Raw genomic sequence first — 18,487 nt, 5'->3', positions numbered from 1 at the left:
CAAAAATTCCTCAAACATTTAAATGCTGGGGAAATGAGTATTTGAAGGTTTTGCAGATTTGAATCTTTGGTCTGCACAAAGGCTTTCACCCTCAGAGCAGGCAGCCTGCATCACCTTTTAAAGACTTCTTTGATCAGGATGAAAAAGGTAATAATTCACTTCTCCTCCCACACTTTCATGCCATGTCAGTACCTCTGGCTCTGGAGACACTCATAATGAAGTTTAGGGAACATTTATTCTTCCCTTCATATACAGCATCTAAATGCCTCCACTCTCTGTCAAAGCCATCCAGTCACACATGACCTGAGCATTCACAACCCTCTCTGACTGCACTGCAGCATTGAGCTTGGATAGCAGGGAGAGAGGAACCATAGTTCAGTTTCACACACCTATTACATATCAATGGAAAACCAAACTTTTACTCTTTGCAGTTTAAAGGTCCACGTTCAGCCTGAGTTAATTTGGGAAGGGTCTTTACTTTGCTCCATCTGATTTGTCTAGATTTGCCTGGGAGCCCTCATTCCCTGTAGCCCACAATACTGCTACATACTCTTATACATACTGCTATATACTCTTGGTGGGAAAAAAAAAAAAGGCAAAAAACACCACAAAACAAAAACAAAACAAAACAAAACAAAACCACCAAAAAAACCAACCAAAACCCAAAAAAACAAACCCAAACAAACCCACCAAAAAACAAACAAACCACAACAACAAACAAACAAACAAAAAAACCCCACCACCAAAAAAATCCCCCTCACCAGCTTTTTGAAGGGGTGCACCGTCCTTCTTCCTCAAAGAGCATGGGACTATCTCCAGAACAGTCTCTGGCATAACCCCACCTTAGGTGCAAGCTGGCTGTGTTTTGCTGCCTGGAACCATTCAATAATGCCAGCTGCAAATGGCAGCCAGTAAATACTGATTATTTGGAAGAAAGCAACAGCAGTGGCATAAGTCAGCCTTATTTTTCTGTGTTATTATCGTTATTACTATTATTGCTGCTATGAAAAGAGGGGAATTCTATGCTTACTGCACGAATACATGTGCAAGTTAATGTTGGCAAAAGGCTCAGTAATGGCTCTTCATATAGAAATACAAATCCAGGGTACTTTTTTTTTTTTTTTTAAATCAGACATCCCTACCAATTCACATTTAAAATAGGCCACAAAGAAAGGAAATAAAAACTTCAGTTAAAACCTGGAGATTTCCTGTACAATAGAGGCAGAAATCATGAAGTGATGTTTCCCACAGAAACTTCACCTCAGCTGTATGATGAAGACAGAGGGAACACCTGTAGAAAGGTCACTGCAGCTGCAGAGGCCTTGTCCACTTTTAATACATGGAATAGTTCTGAAATCTTTGAATCCAAAGATGGCATTATAAAAGCAGAAACTTTAGAATTATGCCTACCATATCAAAACATTATATGAATGCTCAGAGGAATCAGATGAAGCCCTACATGTGTACAAGAGACACAACGTGTGAATATGTGACAGTTATGAATTTCCTGCCACTTGCATGGCCAAACCCATTTAATTTCTGCATTAGGCACTTCTGTTAAGCTATAGTGTTGCACAGTTGCAACAAAAGTGCAGGGTGTTTTGGTATCAGAGAAAATACAAGATATTTGTTATTGGTAGGCAAGCTGCATTATTTCTAGAAATAGAAAAAGGGTGTGATGACTATTTCAATCTAAAGCACAGCTGTCTTGGCAGGAACAATAAAAACTACTTCATATTCCCTTTACTGGGAAGGATGCCAATGTGCTTATATTGTCTATTTTCACTGCAGCATTTAATTTTGCTTAAGGTAAAGGACAGCATCTCTGACTACAACTGTGGGGTATTTAGATGTGAAAGTGCTGCTGAAGGAAGTTCTGTAAGTGCTGCCAAAATGAAGGCCATAAAGCATTTGAGTGAGGCATCAGAAACTCCTGTGTTCACTCACACAGACATCTCTAAATTGACTATGAGTAAAGACTCTAAAAGGGAAATTGCTTGTCATTCTGTTTTTCAGGTGCTGAATTAAAATAAGAAGCAGTATCTCTGAAGACACCCTGAGTTCTGTAGGATGTTTTGGGTTACTTGGTACAATTTTGTCCTGTGTAGCTGCTTGCCAAAGATCTCAACTGTTCGCTGATCCTCAGCATTCCCGGAGGAGAGGTGAGCGATGTAAAGCAGCTGATGCCACCAGCTGCTGCTATCCCCTGCTGGACGGCACCGGAGCAGCTCGGTTATGTGACATAAGAGAAGGAGTCTGTGTATGGGGCAGGGTGGCCCAGGTTCTCTCTGCTGATGCAAATGATGCTGCCCTGAAGTTCTACTCAGGCTTGTATTTGGCCTCTGGTATAAAGAAAACTGTTCAAATACCCAAAATGACACAGTCTAAAGAGAGTAGGAAGAGGCAGGTTGCTATCATCTGCCTGTCACACAGAGGAGGAGCTCTCTGCTGTCTCTCTTACATATTCCTACATGCTGCTACAGCCTTCCTTTTAGGGAAAAACTGGTGAGGCAGGCTGGGCTGAAAAGCTGGCTCATAAGGAGCTGTAAAAAAATTAGAAGATATGAACTACAAAAAAAAAAAAAAAGGACATATAAATTACATACCTCTTATGTGTAAGGATACTAAGAAACCATGGAATTAAATAGCCTGCTCAAATTCACACTGCAAAGCCGTAGTGGAGTTTAGAATAGAATACAACTTCAACTGTTTCCTTCTTCCCAGAAGTCCCTGCTTCTGGTGGTCCTGCCCTGTCTCTGTCCAAAGATTTCACCCTATCCTGCCCTGTCTCTGTCCAAAGATTCCCTTGTGAAAGGGAATTCTGAGCATTTGGAACAGAGCCACTCTGTGGATGGGGCTGTAAGCTACACAAAAATAAAACAAAATAGCTGTGCAGAAATATCTAGAAGGACAGGCCACTTTATGTGGATATTTTGGTATTCATTTCTCCCCAAGTTTATGTCTGTCTAAATCCTTCCCTGAAACAGGAGAAATAGCTTTGCTTTTCTCCCCCCCAGAACCTGCACTGTTCAAATAAGAATTTCCCAGCGTGATTACCAAAAGGCCTGTAAGAGAGATGATTACAAATGGCTGAGTTAACTGCTACAGACGGCCTCATCAGTCATCATAATGCGATCTCAGCACCAGGGTCATCAGGACAGGCAACTTGTCTTGACAGATGACACCTCTTTGGGAAGACTTCCTCCCGTGACTTTTCCCCAAGAAAATCTCCTGGGATGAGGCGCTTGCAAATAGCAGTCCTTAAGCAATAATCAAGGAGGAATCATCACCAGCTGCCCTCATGAGCTGCTTCCATGATGGGGTTTGTTGGTTTCCTGGTTTTCTTAGTCTCTGAGTGTGGAATGCTTTATCTACGTACACACCTTGAAATCAAAGTAGTTTTGGCAGTTGCTCTAAAGGTGAATTTAGAGACGATGATAAGAGAAACAAATTAAGAGACATGAGGCCTGAAAAGGCTGAGGCAGCACTGTGAGCCTCCCACTACTTTTCCACTGCCAGCCCCAAATGCTGCAAAGCAATTTGTAATCTATGCCTTGTTTTCCACATCTAGAAAAGAAAGAGTGTATGCTTTATTGTACATCTGCTATGGAAACTGCTAAGATGAATTTATTTGAGTTATACAGTGATGAACACCTTCTGTGATGAACACCACGCTAACACCCTTTATAAATAAAGGCCGATTTATCATCTCGTATATACTGTTTTGTGAATTGGATCTCAAAAGCTAATTCCATTCCCATCTCATTTTATCTGCAATGGGATCTAAGATGAATTTTGTAGTTCCTCCTTTTGCCTTTTTAGTCTGCAACTAAAGTGGAAGTAATGATGCTCACTGGGTTTGGAAATCTTTGAATAAAAGGCAGTAAATAATTTTATGAAGAAATATTTAAACAAGGTTTTCAAAACATAATTTCCCTAAAACTCTACTTTCCTGCTCCTCACACATAAAGCTTTTACTACATCTGTGGTTAAAAGTCTGTGTAAGAGGCACAGGTGGGTTTTAGTAACACACATCCCTGTCACAGTGAAGAGGTAAACCCTTTGCAGTGAACAGTTTGCTTGTGAAATCTGGCACTTGTTGGGTGTTTGCAAATAGTTCATGGGCAGAATGCAGTTGATGAATACTTTGAAGTTACTCAAATATTTACTGGGAACAGATTTCAGCCCTTGGGGTTTTCTGTTTGTTTGCTTTGCGTGGTACTCCAGTCATGCACCAGTTGGTCTTTCAAATGCCTGCGGTACACAATAGGTGATGGATCTGAACAATATTATGAATTTCTGCTTTGCAGGAAACTCCGTGATTTCTTTTTGTTTCCAATCCATGTGTTGGAATGAACAAGAATAAAACTGAAGCTTCCTCGAAATGAAATCTTATATAGGAAAACAGCTGGGGAGCAAATGCTTCTGTGTAAAGGAATTAAAATTAAAGTGTTTCATGTCAACTTTACAGTAAAATATACCATAGTATAGTTGCAAATGAAGTAAATTATAGCACTGCTTTATCATAGTAAGGCCAAAATACTTCATTTTGATTTTCTCTCAGACTGAAAAAGACCTTGGCATTTCGTGTAAATTGACATATTCCCATAGGAAGTCTAGTTTTCAAAATGATATTTCTTGATGGAAAATCTGCCATTAGAAAACAACTTAAGTAATTCTAATTCTTATGCATCTGACATGATAAGAGTTTGCCATTCCACTGCCAGAGCATCTCTCTGAAAGTCCCCTGACAGGAACCTTGAACTGGAAAAGCCACTCAGAAAAACACTCGTGGAGTGTCAACGAGGTCTTTTAGAAAATTTAGTAAAGAGCAAAACAGAAAGAGCACATCTGTGGTAAACTCATAAGAAATTCAAATTTAAAAAAAAATCTCTATTGTCAACAAATTTCAGGCAGATATTTATTTTTATTGACAGAGAGGGAACTGCATGTCAGAGGCAGCGCAATACACTGTGGGTATTACAACAACAGACTGAATCCCCACCAGAATGATGCACTGCTCCTTATATCCATACCCTGCTCTAATAACACTGTCAGGCAGTTTCAGGATGGAAAACACACATTCTCCTTTCCTTTGCAAAAAAATACTGGCCTTTCTGTTTACAAGCTGCCCACGCCTGCAGTCGCAGTCACAGCTTTGGCTGCCTTGCAGTGCAAGCAGCTGATCCATCACTGAGGGCACTAAGCTGGACTGGCACTGTGGAGCTGCAGAGAGCCTCTCTGCAAGTTTGAATTCCACCAGGGAGGTAAGAGCATTCACACTTTTATAATTACTGGTTTCAAATTAGATGTCTTTTGGAACAAGCCATTTTCCAAACTTCCTCGGAGGCCTGCCTAATATCCCTCTGTCAATGGCAGGATGAGTAAGCACAGAAACCATCAGGTGAGGATTTGGAGTATTTTAAAGGTTCTTGTCATACAGCTTAGCAAGTAGAAATAAACAGGAGCCAGTATCACCTTAGCAGTGAGCCCTCCAGAGCTTGCTATTGAATTGACTATGCATTAGCCAGGACTACAGCTTGAGACTTTCTGGGAAGCTATAAAATTACATAGGGAATGAAGTACTTGTACTAAGTAACTTGTTATTAAATTCTGTTGTAGAGAGTTATCCTGCCTTAAAAGATCTGCTGCATGCCACAACACTGTCTCAGAGCATCCTCCCCCCACTAATCTGGGAGCTGTGGAAGTGACTGTGTGGGCTCTAGACACGAACAGAGACTGCCCTGCATTGCACATGGCAAAAGGCACCTCAGGCTCAGCCCACTCAGATGATGTGTTGGAGTCACAAAGCTGTATTTATTTCTCTCTAAGCAAGATAAGTACCTTGTGAAGAGAAGCAAGATAAGTACTTTGTGAAGATCCTTTCTTTCCCATTTACTAAAAGAAATCCAGACAAAAAGAAAACCAGGGAGCATGCTTTTCTCCCATGTTAACTTGATCTTAGGAAAGACCCTGGCTCAGCAGGGTGTCTTAAGTCTGTGAAGACAAATTGCATTTGCAATGTGCAGGGTGAGAACATGAATAACTCTGAATAGATCCTCAGTTATACAGAGTTGCCCAGAAGATGCAAAAGAACAGAGAATGGTAAGGGGATTTTTACCACCAGCTCACTAAGTTCACTGCCTGTCCACAATACTAATTCAGTTGATGGTCAGGGTCTTGTCTTGAGGACACTCACCCCACATATTTTAATAGTGAAGCCCTTCATCCAGGTTCTCTTCAATGCCCCTAAGCCATTGTGTCCTCCTGCTCATTGATGGCCTACAGCCAATCCGCTGGGCTACTAGAAGCAGTCTGCAGGAATTCAATGCATCTGCTTCAGTTTTGCCTTATTTCTTACCCTCCTCTACTTGAGGAAAGTAGGAGGAACAGGCTCTCTCTGTGCGCTCTTTTTGTTTCTATATTTCTGCTCCTGACCCATGACTGAACTGAGGGGGCATAGGATTTCTTGTGCCATTGAGAGGTATGTACTTTCTTGACTCTTTGGGAGTGAGTACCAGAGGTAGCACTGGATCTGAGGGGAGGTCTTCCCTGGCAGTTTACAGCCAGGAGCCTCTCACCAGGGCAGGTATTGCTCTGGAGCACCTGAAGGCCACTGAACAGATGGCAGGCTATAGGAGCAGCCTTATTGTCACAGTGAGGAGCTGAGTATGTTCTTCTGTGGATGAAACCTGCCTCTGTTCAACTCCTGCAGAGTTTTCTATTAGTGGTCACCATCTCAGATGCTTGTGCTCCCTGAGAACCCACAATCTAATATTTATCAGGGAAATAGTGCTAACTTGCCCAGTCTGTCCTTATTACATTGCTAAAAATAGTAATTAACCTGTTTTTCTGCTCCTCACTATCTCTGGAGTACACCTGCTTACACAGGGTTGATCAGAATCCAGCTCACTACTCACAGGAATTAGCATCATTATCTCCTTGTACAGACAGTCTGAGCTGCAAATTCACTTTCCTGGCTCTAGGTTTTAATCTGCTGGTAGTTCTGCTTTCTGACCATCACATCCTGGGCTGTATGTGGGAACACCAAGAGCTTTCCCTCCTTCCTCTCTGTTCCCTATTCTGAAATGCAGCCTGTCCTGCTTTCTCAGGGCACTGGCCTCTGTGTCTACAGCAGCACTCAACCTGCATTTCCATTATTACCAGCTAGATCAGGAAGCTTCCTACATTGCATCCACTAAAAGTGAATCTAAGTCAAACTCTCCTGGATGTTGAGATGTGCAGTATCAAAATCCAGCCTGGAGTCCTGGCTGGGAGGGACCTGTATCACCTCACATTCAGTAACTGCAGTGTATGATGCCAATTCTGTTGTAGTCAAAAAAGGATTTATCGCAGACCTATCACCACTGACAGGTCGATCACAGTGCTGTAATCAAAATTCAAACTGCTACTTTTAAGTCTGTTCTTTTTGAAAACTTGATGTTGCACAATCAGAACTGATATAGGATGAAATAGGTGAAATTGTTCAGAATTTCTTCTTATCTTCTTAAGATAATAGGACTTTTTTACCTTTTTTTTCCTCTTTCCTAGACAATGTTACTTTTCCAGTAATATAGACTCAAGCTGTATTCTTACCAGTCACAGAATCAATCAGAATGCTGCAGGCACACAGGTTCTCCTTTTTTTTCCACCCAGTTTTGCAGGTGTTGGAGGTCAGTATTCAAATCATTGCTTCCTTACCTAAATTGAACGAGACCCCTCCCCAGCTTTTAATATAATCCTATTGCACAGGTGTCAACTGTGTAAAAATATTATAATGAAGTATTTATATTAATGTAGGAACAGTACTCAAAAGGTCAGTGAAAAATACAATCATTTCCTAACCTTCAAAGACATCCTGTGATCAGAATTGAGACATTCTGTCCTTGTAGAATGCACCCAGTAGCAACCCCTCTTTAAACTAAAATAATGGTCTCGGCAAAACTGGTGCAGTCCCAGAGCTTTCAGTGGTCAGGGTAGGTTACTCACCAGAGGCTGGGTTAACAGCACCAGTGTTGACAGCACTCAGGTGCTGAGAGCCTCTGCACTGTGCCAGCTATTATTTTCAGGGGATATAATACAGGAAAGTGGAGATTCCAGCCTGCTCAAAGCAGAATTGGTTCTGCAATGCTAATAGAAGTAAAAAGCAATAAAAGCCATCATGTTGTCACTACCAGATTTTATTTGTGTCTGAATGTACACGGGGAGTTACTCTATTGATTAAATTAGAACCTTTTTTGAATAGTCATTCTCTAGAGTAGAATAGCATTTTAAGGTTGGTAGTGAATTACATTCATCTGGGGAGTTCATCAGGATGTTTTGGCATTCACAACTTTAGCATGCTCCAGTCCTGCAATAAGAGCTAAATATCCTACAACACTTGCCTGCATGGTTGGTTGGAAGTGAAAACAAAAGTCAGCACAATCCACAGCCATTGTGGGCTCAAAAGCCAAAGACTGTGCTAATATGTAAAGCTCCCCTGCACTGGCTAAGTATCTTTTACTGAAGAAATACAAGAAAATCCTCTGTGTGGTTAAAGAATTACTTCTACCAATATCTTACTAGTGGCTAAGCTCCAGGAAATACAGAACTAGCAAAAAATCTAAACCCAAGCGGGATACAACCTAATAGCATCCTCTGGCAAAGTCAGAGTAAGAAAGTTTCCTCTGTCAATGTATTGATTTTTCCAGACTCGTCTCATTTTTTTTACTACTAATACTCTTCGGAACTTAATTTCAAACTGAAATGGCAGTGCACAAGGAGGAATGTACTATTTTTTTTTACTTTTCTGTTTGTATTTGAAGAAAGTTTTGATCTCCAGGAATACATGATCTAATGGAGGTAGAGAAGTTTACTCACCGCTGAACACAAAGACAGGAGAGGTTTGCAGACCAGTCAATTTCCTCAAACAAGGAAAACTCTCCTTGTAGAACATTTCTGAAGTCTTGTTAAATTCACCAAAATTAGTGGAACTACATGGAAGAATGAAGTCCTTGATTTACTTTTTGATTTAAAACAAGTTTTGTTTTAAAATCAAGAATGTGGATGACAGTGAACCGAGGGGTGCAGCTGGTGTGCCAGAGGGCAGGGCTGCCATCTAGAGGGACACGGCCATGCCAGGGAAATGGGCCAGCGGGAATCCTGTACCCAGCTGGGCCAAATGTGAAGCCCCACACTGGAGCAATACAGCACAGTCAAAATTCATGTCAGCCCTGCTTTAGGCAGGAAGCTGGACTAGAGACCTTCCATGTTCCCTTCCAACCTGAACTGCTGTAAGATTCTATAAAAATACTAGCTGTGAGCCACAGCACATTTTCAAGATGACTTAGAGGACTGATGAGTTTTCATTTAAGGAAATTATGGCTTCTGATGGCTTGGCAGAAATGCTTTCCATCAGTGAAAGCACAAAAGAAAATTCAGCTTGCATAAATCCCAGCAGGTCAGCACCAAACATTTTGCCTACAGATATATTTTCTGGCTTCCCTGGGTAGTTTGATGCACTCAATAGCTTCATTTTGCAGATGGAGCAGTAGATAGTCCATTTAAGTGACCTGCTCATGCTTGTACAGATTCCATATCAGAGTCCAGAGTGTAAAGGCATGATTTGCTCTTATTTTTCACCAGAAACTTACCTTCTAAGCATTTTGGAAACATTCTGAATGCTTTTTATAGTTCCTAGTACCTTTGTATAACACCTATAATGTTTTAAAGGCAACTTCTTGGTGCTTCTTTGAAGGAAACAATGCTGTATAATTCACTACTGAGAACAGCAGAGACTCAAAGCTCAGTACTGAGTTCTAAACCAAAAAATAAACAGATTTTCCTCTTCTTTTTAATTTTTGTTTTTCATCTCTTTGTGTTCTAGGAAACTGGCCTAATAATGCCGCGGTAATTCCATAAGTGCAGCTTAATCTTAAACAATAACAACAAATGAGTTTCATTTGATCTGTTCAAACACAGAGCGTGTTTGACAAAAGCGCCAAGGGCTGCTGGTGTTAGAGGGATATTGGCAGAAGCCGTTTCCTCAGTTATAGAAAGGAGCAAAGGAGGCCATTTTTAGCATTTGCTGAGGCAGTTGCAGCACATTAACTTTAGATCAATGAGTTGCTTGATTATTCTGCTTCACTCTCAAGCCTTTTTCAAGGCTTCACTTTACCAACCAGAAAAGTAAAGACACAAATTAAATCACTCTCCTAGTCTTTATTTTCACTCACAAAGAAGAGATTTTTCAAAAGTGACTCCATGTCATCTGCAGCAAGGCAAAGGTGTCAAAGTGTCCCTGGGTGTCACTAATTACCTAGTGATGCAGTGGGCACCCCAGAAGCATTTTCAGAGGGGCTTTGACAACTTTGGCTCCACTGGGTTGTGACTGTGTTCTAGCTGAGAAACAGGAAAAATAGCAGAAGACTCTTATTTTTGGTTACACAACTCCCTCTCAATTCTAAGTTACCCTTTTAACTTGCTTCCCTCTTTCTCCTCTCCCCCCACGCTACCCCATCTTTGGCTCATGAGTCATTTGGAGGAATTGCAAAACACTACACCTGCATGCATTTTCTGCTGGCCCTGCTTGTGCCCAGCAGAGCTTGGAAAAATTCAGGCTCAGGAACTCAGACCTTTAGCTGGCACAGTGAGAGCTGCACCATTGCGATCATGTTGAAGGGCCAGCTTTTAAACTGTCTGCACAAAGATCCCTAAAATTGCCTTTCCTCCTTAGCTGCTCCAGCCCTCCTGACTCAATGTTGCTGACTGATTCTGCTGAGATACAGCTGCCTTTAGACTCAGTATTACCCTACCTGAGATCTTCCAGGCAGGTGAAAGAGCTGCCTCCTTCACATCCACAGTCCATAGGCATCACCCTTGGTCACAGCCAGGATTGGATCAGCCTCTGGAACAGAAGGCTTCTGGAAAGCCTTTCCTCTAAACACTGAACACAGCTAAGTCTCTGCCATCAGAACACTGAGACTTGCAAATCCATGCCTTGTGATTTTAGTGATATTTTAAAAGGAATACTACTGTAGAAAAAATCCAGGCTGTCTTAAAAAAAAAATTATAGGTATTTTTTGAAAGCTTATCTTCAATAAAACTACCTTTACAACAACTTCCTGCAGTGTATAAAACTTCTCATTCTTCAGTGAGTAGAAGAAGAATAGTCTCAGTTTCGTATCATTATTTTTTGAAGAAGCTATGCCTGTTTCTGAGATGAGGTCTGCCTTGCAGACAATTACTCCTCTACCTTTCTGTGGCAGTCTGCCTATGCCTAGAAGCAGAACTTAAACCATCTCCAGTCTGATTCTTTTTCAGCTTTGGTTGGTTGAATGTTTAAAACAAGATATACCACCCCTTTCTGGACTGATATCATGTTCTCAATAAGAGTGCTCTGGGATTTCTCCCTACCTGGCAAAGTCCTCTGTCCTTTCAGTGCACAAAGTAATGGAATTTGTAGCCATATAAATGCATTATCGCTGGGCATTGTGATGAACACGCTTGTGTATTTGTGCTGCAAATGAGCATCATAATGTTTTACTGCCGGCAAGTAAGGAGCCACTGCTACAGTCTTTTGCTCATCCCTGTATACAAGATATCCACTTCTCCTGAGGTTGTGAAAAATAGTTCTCTGAACTGAGAGGCACAGTAAAGCAACAGTTAACAACCTGATTTTTTAAAAGGTAATACTAATAATAAGAAAATCCAACACCAAGTACAACAAATGTGATAGAATCTTACTGAATCTTCCAAGGTGAAATTAGAACTTAGGCAGGGTAAACTCATCTCTTCCTAGACAAACTTACTTAAGGACTTGGGAACAAGACTCCTTTGCTTATCATATCCCAAATTCTGTCTTTTGCTTCTGTTTCTGCCTGTGGTGACCTTCTATAGATCATGTAACCATCTAAACCTCGTTTCTTTTGGTATTTTGTGTCATCTTTTATGTTTGTTAAAGCTAAAGAGGACATACTAAAACTACTTTTTTTCTTAGTTCATATGCATGTGCCCATAATGTCTTAATTTAGAAACTAGAGTATAGCAAAGCATTTAAGAATATCTGAACATACAGAGAATAATCAGATACTATCATCAGATAAGTAATATTTTATAAGTGTATTAACAGAGAAAAGGCATAAGGCTGTTAAGTAGAGATGAATGAACTGGAGCAGATGGTGCTACTGCTTTAACCAAACTCACAACATTATTTGCATTACAGCATATTCTTGATGTTTCTTCCTCCACCTTCCCTGGCCCACCTCTCACTACTTGGACTCCAGACTACCAGGAATCTTGCATACACCTGGATTCATATGGGAGCCATGCTCTTTTTTTTCAAGCTGAGGTGTGGCTTTTCAGAGGAATCCAAACAGAGCTGGCTTTGTACATGCCACGGAGATTCCCTTGAAGCAGTGGGTAGTACAGTGTTTTTGTTGCAGCATGTGACTAACATGGACGTAGTCCTCATGTGCTTTACATCCACTGGGCACATTCCCCTTTTCATTGCTATTATTTGAGTGGCACTCACACAGAAAGGGATCACAGCCAGCTCCTCACCAGATTCCCAGAAACAGTTTTATGGGATTCCTCATACAAATATGGCATAGGGGTAGCACCTGAACATTTTCTCCAGTCTTGTAATTACATTTATGCAGCTAAGCTCTTCTGGAAAACTCCAGGTATCTTAGGATCTCACTTGTTTGGACTGGAAGCTGAGAAGCAAAGATTTCTTTTAAGGAAAATGGAGCACAAACATTCAGGGGCATGTTAGCACATGGGAGCCAGAAAACAAAACAGTTATATGGAAGTACTATTTACCTTCCCAAAGTTGTTTTAGCTTGACCAAATATCATAAAGGAAAGCAATAAAACTGAAGTGTGTAGGTCAGCATGCTCCAACTAAAGTGTTGGATAGGAAAAGATTGAAGACTTATATAAAAATCAAAGGTTTATAGATTGTTCTCTTTGCTCAGGGATATTAGGGAACTAATTCAATCGTCTAGTTTCTAAGTGTAGTGATTAATTAGAAAAAAGGGGCATGTATTTTACCACTTCTTTAAAACACTTAGATGGTGGAAGAGGGCTAGAAACCTAGGAAGTTTCTGTATCTCTTAAACAGACAAGATACATTCAAGTATCTGGATTTCTGGTGTTCTGCAGGAGATGTGAACTTGCTCTGCAAGCCCACCCTGCTTTGCATGCCCCACATCAGACAAGAAGGAACTGACACAGAGGCTGAGCTGCTGGGGCTGTGCCAAGTAAATATTCCCTCTTTCCAAATAATTTTTTTTCAAATCTTCCACATTCATTGCAACAGAAAAAATTGGTTCTTAGACCAAGAGCCTTCAGACTTCAAAAAGATATTCAAGTTTAACATTTGAAAGTTAATTCTCCCTTGACGATGATTAGAACTTCCATTAAAACAAAAAAGATTATTAGCATTCTGTAACCCTTTATAAAGGGGCCCGTTGTTCAGATAAACTGACCTCTGCAGCAATTGACTTTAACATTGCTCAAAAGCTTGACAGTCAATTATCTTCTGATCTCCCTTCAATAGTCCTTGTGGCTGGAATAACCAATCCATCACCTGGAAGGTGAGTATAATAGTGTCTCACAGGCATTTCTTCCCTACTTATGACATAAACACACTGCTGTAGAATAAGTCAAGGAATTCTCTCTCAGTCCCATTGAAGTATCCCTAAAAAGCAAGGATGCATCAAGAAGCTGTTCCCCCTAGTGAAAATCTCTGAGTACACAGTGCAAACCATGATGAAAACATCATCCATTGCTTGGTGAAACCATCAGACTGGTGCTGGACTGTGCCTCCACCAAATATCACAACTCTACTTATTCTGTAGGACATGGATTTTGGTGTGCTGCAGCAAGATGCAATTCTCTCTCTCACACACACTTCCTTCCAGTCAATCTGATCCTCCTGGGGCCCTGGGATCTGCTGCTGGTAGGAGCTTGCAACATGATTGATATTCCCCTTCCTTCTCCTGGCTTCGAAAGCACAATCTGCCCTTCCCCACACCACTGTGAGTGCCACATTCCCCCTTCAGCCCACAAGGACATGAGCTCTCCTCCGTCACTCTGCCTGGGCAAGCCAAGGAGAGCCCTCAGCACAGCACCACCACTTTCCCCCAGGGAGGCATGTACATGCTTGGACGAATATTATAGATGCTGGAATGATTTTTGGTGCCTGAGATCCTGCCACTGTTTTCTGCCCTGGTCATTTATAATCACCACACTGAGATGATTTTAATACACCTACTTTTCCCAGTGCCAATTAAAAATTTAGAAAGCTATTTACCATAAAATGTAGAACAGCGAGGGGTTTCTTTTCAGCAAACAAAAAAGTATTCTTTAATTGAACCTCTGAACTTAAGGCTTAAAGGGTGCTATAATTTCTAATATCACAGACTATACAATGTCAAACAACAGAAATACTCGTTCATTGCTAACAAAGTAAAATTCAGCTGCATCCAGTACTGCTCACCCAAGAGGAACTACTCCTATCCCTGGCACACACACTGCTTCAGAAGGGACTGTGCATCTTTACAACACAGGCTTTCACAAACTAGTCTCCCTAGAAATATAAACCCCTGTGTAGCCTTTGTCCAGGCCTCTTGTGGAGGAAAATACTGACAGTATCTTGGGAACTGGAGGGCAGCAAGAAAGAATAAAAACCCAGATTGATTGAAAAGACAGACAAGAAAGCACGGGGAAGGAAGATGAAGAAGAACCGTGGGCCAAGAAGCAGGAAAGCACATTACACTGGGTAGTAAATCCTGCGCTGCAATTCATAACTCCTCAGAGATTCCTTAGTCCCACTGGGGTTTAGGGAAGCCTTACAAGTAGCCCTGTATGAGCCAGCAGAAAGTGCTGCAATCTTCACTACACAACTAACTTTGAGTTATTCCCTGATGAAGGTCTTCCTGAGCTAGAGCAGCTCACAGGTGTGCACACACTCAGCGCTGTGCCCACACAAGGCAGCTCACAAATGATGCCAAGATGTGAAATTTCAAGCATATAAAAATAATAATTGATAAGCAAAGTAATTTCTGATGAACAGAAAAGTAAGATGAAGTGAATAAAAGATTATTACAGTAGAATGAAAGCATTTGAAATCATTAAAAGAGTTAAGCTGTAGATGAACAGCCTTGACGTTTCATGGTACCTCTTCTTCTGACATTTAAAACATGCTTAAGATTATCTTGAATGTCAAAAGTAAATATATACCAAGGACAACCACCACAGGACACATCAGCCATTTGTCTGTTATTACTGCACTTACTAACCATGTGCAACAGAATACTTATGCCTAATGTCTATAAAAAACGCCATAGTTTTTTAATCCTCAAAGGACCAGCCACTTCATTTTTCAGTCTGTCTGGTCTACATAAGGGTCTGAAGCATTTCAGTTGAGGCCTCCTGGGTGTCCCTGCTGTCTGGGGACAGCACTCAGCAGGGCTGGGACAGCTGGGTTGGTTCACCAGTATGACACAGTTTAGGATCGAGTCTATAGGACTCTGCCCAAATTTATCTGCTTGTTCTTTCATGTGCAAGATTGAGGGTACTCACCTGCCTTTTGCCTTTTTTACATGGCAGGATTGACATCTCTAACTGGTGATTAGATTTTATAATTCTGTGGAAGCTCAACTCCAAGAAACTCTGTCCCCTTAGTGTCATTATATTTAGCAAAATAATATTATGCCTCTTGCAAAGCTGAAGAAGTGCCCATCCTGGACCACAAGTCAGCCAATGCCAACAGGGGACATGCAAATTATGAAAGAGCCCATTAGTTACTCAGGGGAAACATTAATGTCTTTTATCACTGGCACACAGCAAACCCTAAGCAAAATGATCACATTAGAGTGAATGTGGAGAGTGGACTGTAACAAGGGCAGAACTCTGAAAGTGTGTTGCCCATATTTATTATAATGAGTCATCAATTGTAGAAGGTGGGTGGGAAAAGTGCATCTTCTTTGAGACAAGCTCTGTTTTCTAGCTGAAGACATAGCAGCAAGTTTAGATAAAAAAGAGATCTGAGAAAAACAGTATAAAGATTACTTCACTTAATGCTCCAGTAGATTATCACTACCAATTAGCAAGCTCCCACTTCATCTTGGCCGTGTCTTCCATTACTAAAAGTTCCCAGAGGAAGTAATTTTGTAAGAGAGCACCATAAGGGAGAATATCAGAGAGCCAACTCCAGCAAGTGTGCATAATTTATTAGCATCCTAGAAGATGACACTGTGCAAAAACTTTGAAGCTTTTTGTAAAGTCCAGCCACAGGGGAGGAGAATTACATTGGCTGCCACTACAAGAATTCCCTGTTTCTGTCATGACCTGACCTATCACCTCCAGCCAAGATCAGCTCTATTTTTCTATGTGTGGTCTGAAAAGAAAGAGAAATATATTCCCTACCCCAAAAGCTTTATTTGTGCTCTGAACAAAGCCACAGGAGATGTGTGTTGGCAGTGAGGGGACTGCACAGGTATTTTGAAGACATTTGCCAAGCAAATAGCCAGGCTCAGCATACAGATAGGAGTGTGGAGCTACATGTATCAGCACCAGGGGTGTGAAAGCAAGGTTTCCATGACTTTCTCATCTGTAAAAGCCTCTTGGAAGGTTTTTGAGGAAACTAGGATGTGAAGCCCAGGCTGCCAAGTTAAGTCCTGCTTGGGAGAATTGCCTGGGGGGTTCATACTCGGGTTTTACCTGTGATTTCATATCCAACATTACACCTTGTCTTGCAATGGCTGGGTACGTGTTCCCTTCTACTAGGAACTAGTGTCTCTTTTAGGATGTGAAAGTCATTGTTTCAGTGGTAAAAATGGGAGATGAACTGCTGGAAATATGCGAGAAAAAAGGCAAAGCCACCTGGTTGACAAAAGTAGGAAAAACTTTTGCTCTGAAAAAGTTCAAATAAGAGAAGATCCTGTAACACACAGGTGATGCACATAAAGCTATTGTCAAAATGGTGAGCACATTGTGTCACTTGTTCTTCATTGCTTGGTTGTGATCTGAATCTCCCTCATATCCCACCTTTGGATAAAGGAAGAAAACACAGTGCATAAGTGCTATGTGTGGCAGGTCTGCAGAAAGCACACCTGGATGAGTTACAGTTAAGCAGGAAAGAATTTTCTTTCTCATTCTTTATTCTTTATAAGTATTAAAAACTTGATTTTTCAATGCCTCTCTGGAAACTAAATAGGCCTTCAAGGAGGACCATCAGACAACTTAAAGGTGTTTTTTATTTGTATGTTTTTAATAGCACAAATAAAGAATCTCTGGCAACCTATGACAGGGTGACAAATGGGCAACCATTGCGATTGTTATTAGCCCATCTGTGAATATCCACAGTGGAGTGCTCTGAGGAGAAAAAGCATGAGACAGAAGAGAAAAAAGTACCCTGTCATAATTTAGATCCATAAACACAGAAAATATGAGCACGTTTCATTGTAGTGTGTAGCCTCCAGTGCCAGGGACCTTGGCTTATAATAATTTAAACAGCCAACAATATAAGATTTATGGAAATAATTTAGCACATTTTAAACAAGAAGTCTGTCTTACCCATCTCATATGTGTGTAGACCTAACACTTGAAAAAAACAAAGCCGATAACAAAAGCTCCTGGTATATTTACCAGAATCTTAAAAGGGTGTTACTGACTTAACTTGAGTCCCAGCTACGCTGACTTGTCAATCTTAGTATGAATATTTTATAGGTATACAGCAGCATGCCTGTAGATTGTATTTTTCCAGGCCCAATTAGCAAAAACCCATGGAAAGACAAATAGAGCTGTGAATAGAATTTTCAGTGACCCCTGAGTTACCACAAACCCAGGGAACATTAAATGCCAACAAATGAGCAATCAGCACAGTATGTGGCTGTATTAGTGCTCAAGCTCATGCACAAGAAAGGGGAAGCTCATGAGGGAACATGCATTTAGAAAACCTTGGAGAGGGAAAGAACTTGGTCTAGCTGCTGCGGTAGACCAGAGTTAGTTGTGGGTTTGTATGCTTTTGTTTGTTTGTTGTTTGTTTGTTTGTTCTTAATGGGAAGAGAAAAATAAAAATAAATTTTCAAAAATCCCTTCTTGCTCAGGAAAACAGAAGATTTCCAAAATCTCAAACGCACACCCATATTATGAAATAACACCTGGAAGCAAACTATGTCATGAATTCGGTGACATAGTTTTAGATCAAGTCTGAGCTTTTCCATAGTACTGGCCCCTACATTTCACCCAGTTGCCCCCTTTTTAAATCCCATCTCATCTTTTTAAAACCCAACTTCAAGAGGATGTATCCAGTTGTGACCTGAAGGAGAAGGACTTGATGTTACACTTTGTTTCAACACTTCATTACCCCTTCCCCTTGACAGAAATCTGTGTTTCATCTTGGAATTTGCTGCTTTGCACATCCTACCTCACTTCGTTGGATTAACATCCATAACTGGAGCCAGAAGCAGAAAAAACAGGACATAAAGTCTCCAAAAGTG

Source organism: Prinia subflava, chromosome 2, assembly GCF_021018805.1.
Source record: "Prinia subflava isolate CZ2003 ecotype Zambia chromosome 2, Cam_Psub_1.2, whole genome shotgun sequence".
Taxonomy (NCBI): Eukaryota; Metazoa; Chordata; class Aves; order Passeriformes; family Cisticolidae; genus Prinia; species Prinia subflava.
This window is presented reverse-complemented; position numbering follows the sequence as displayed.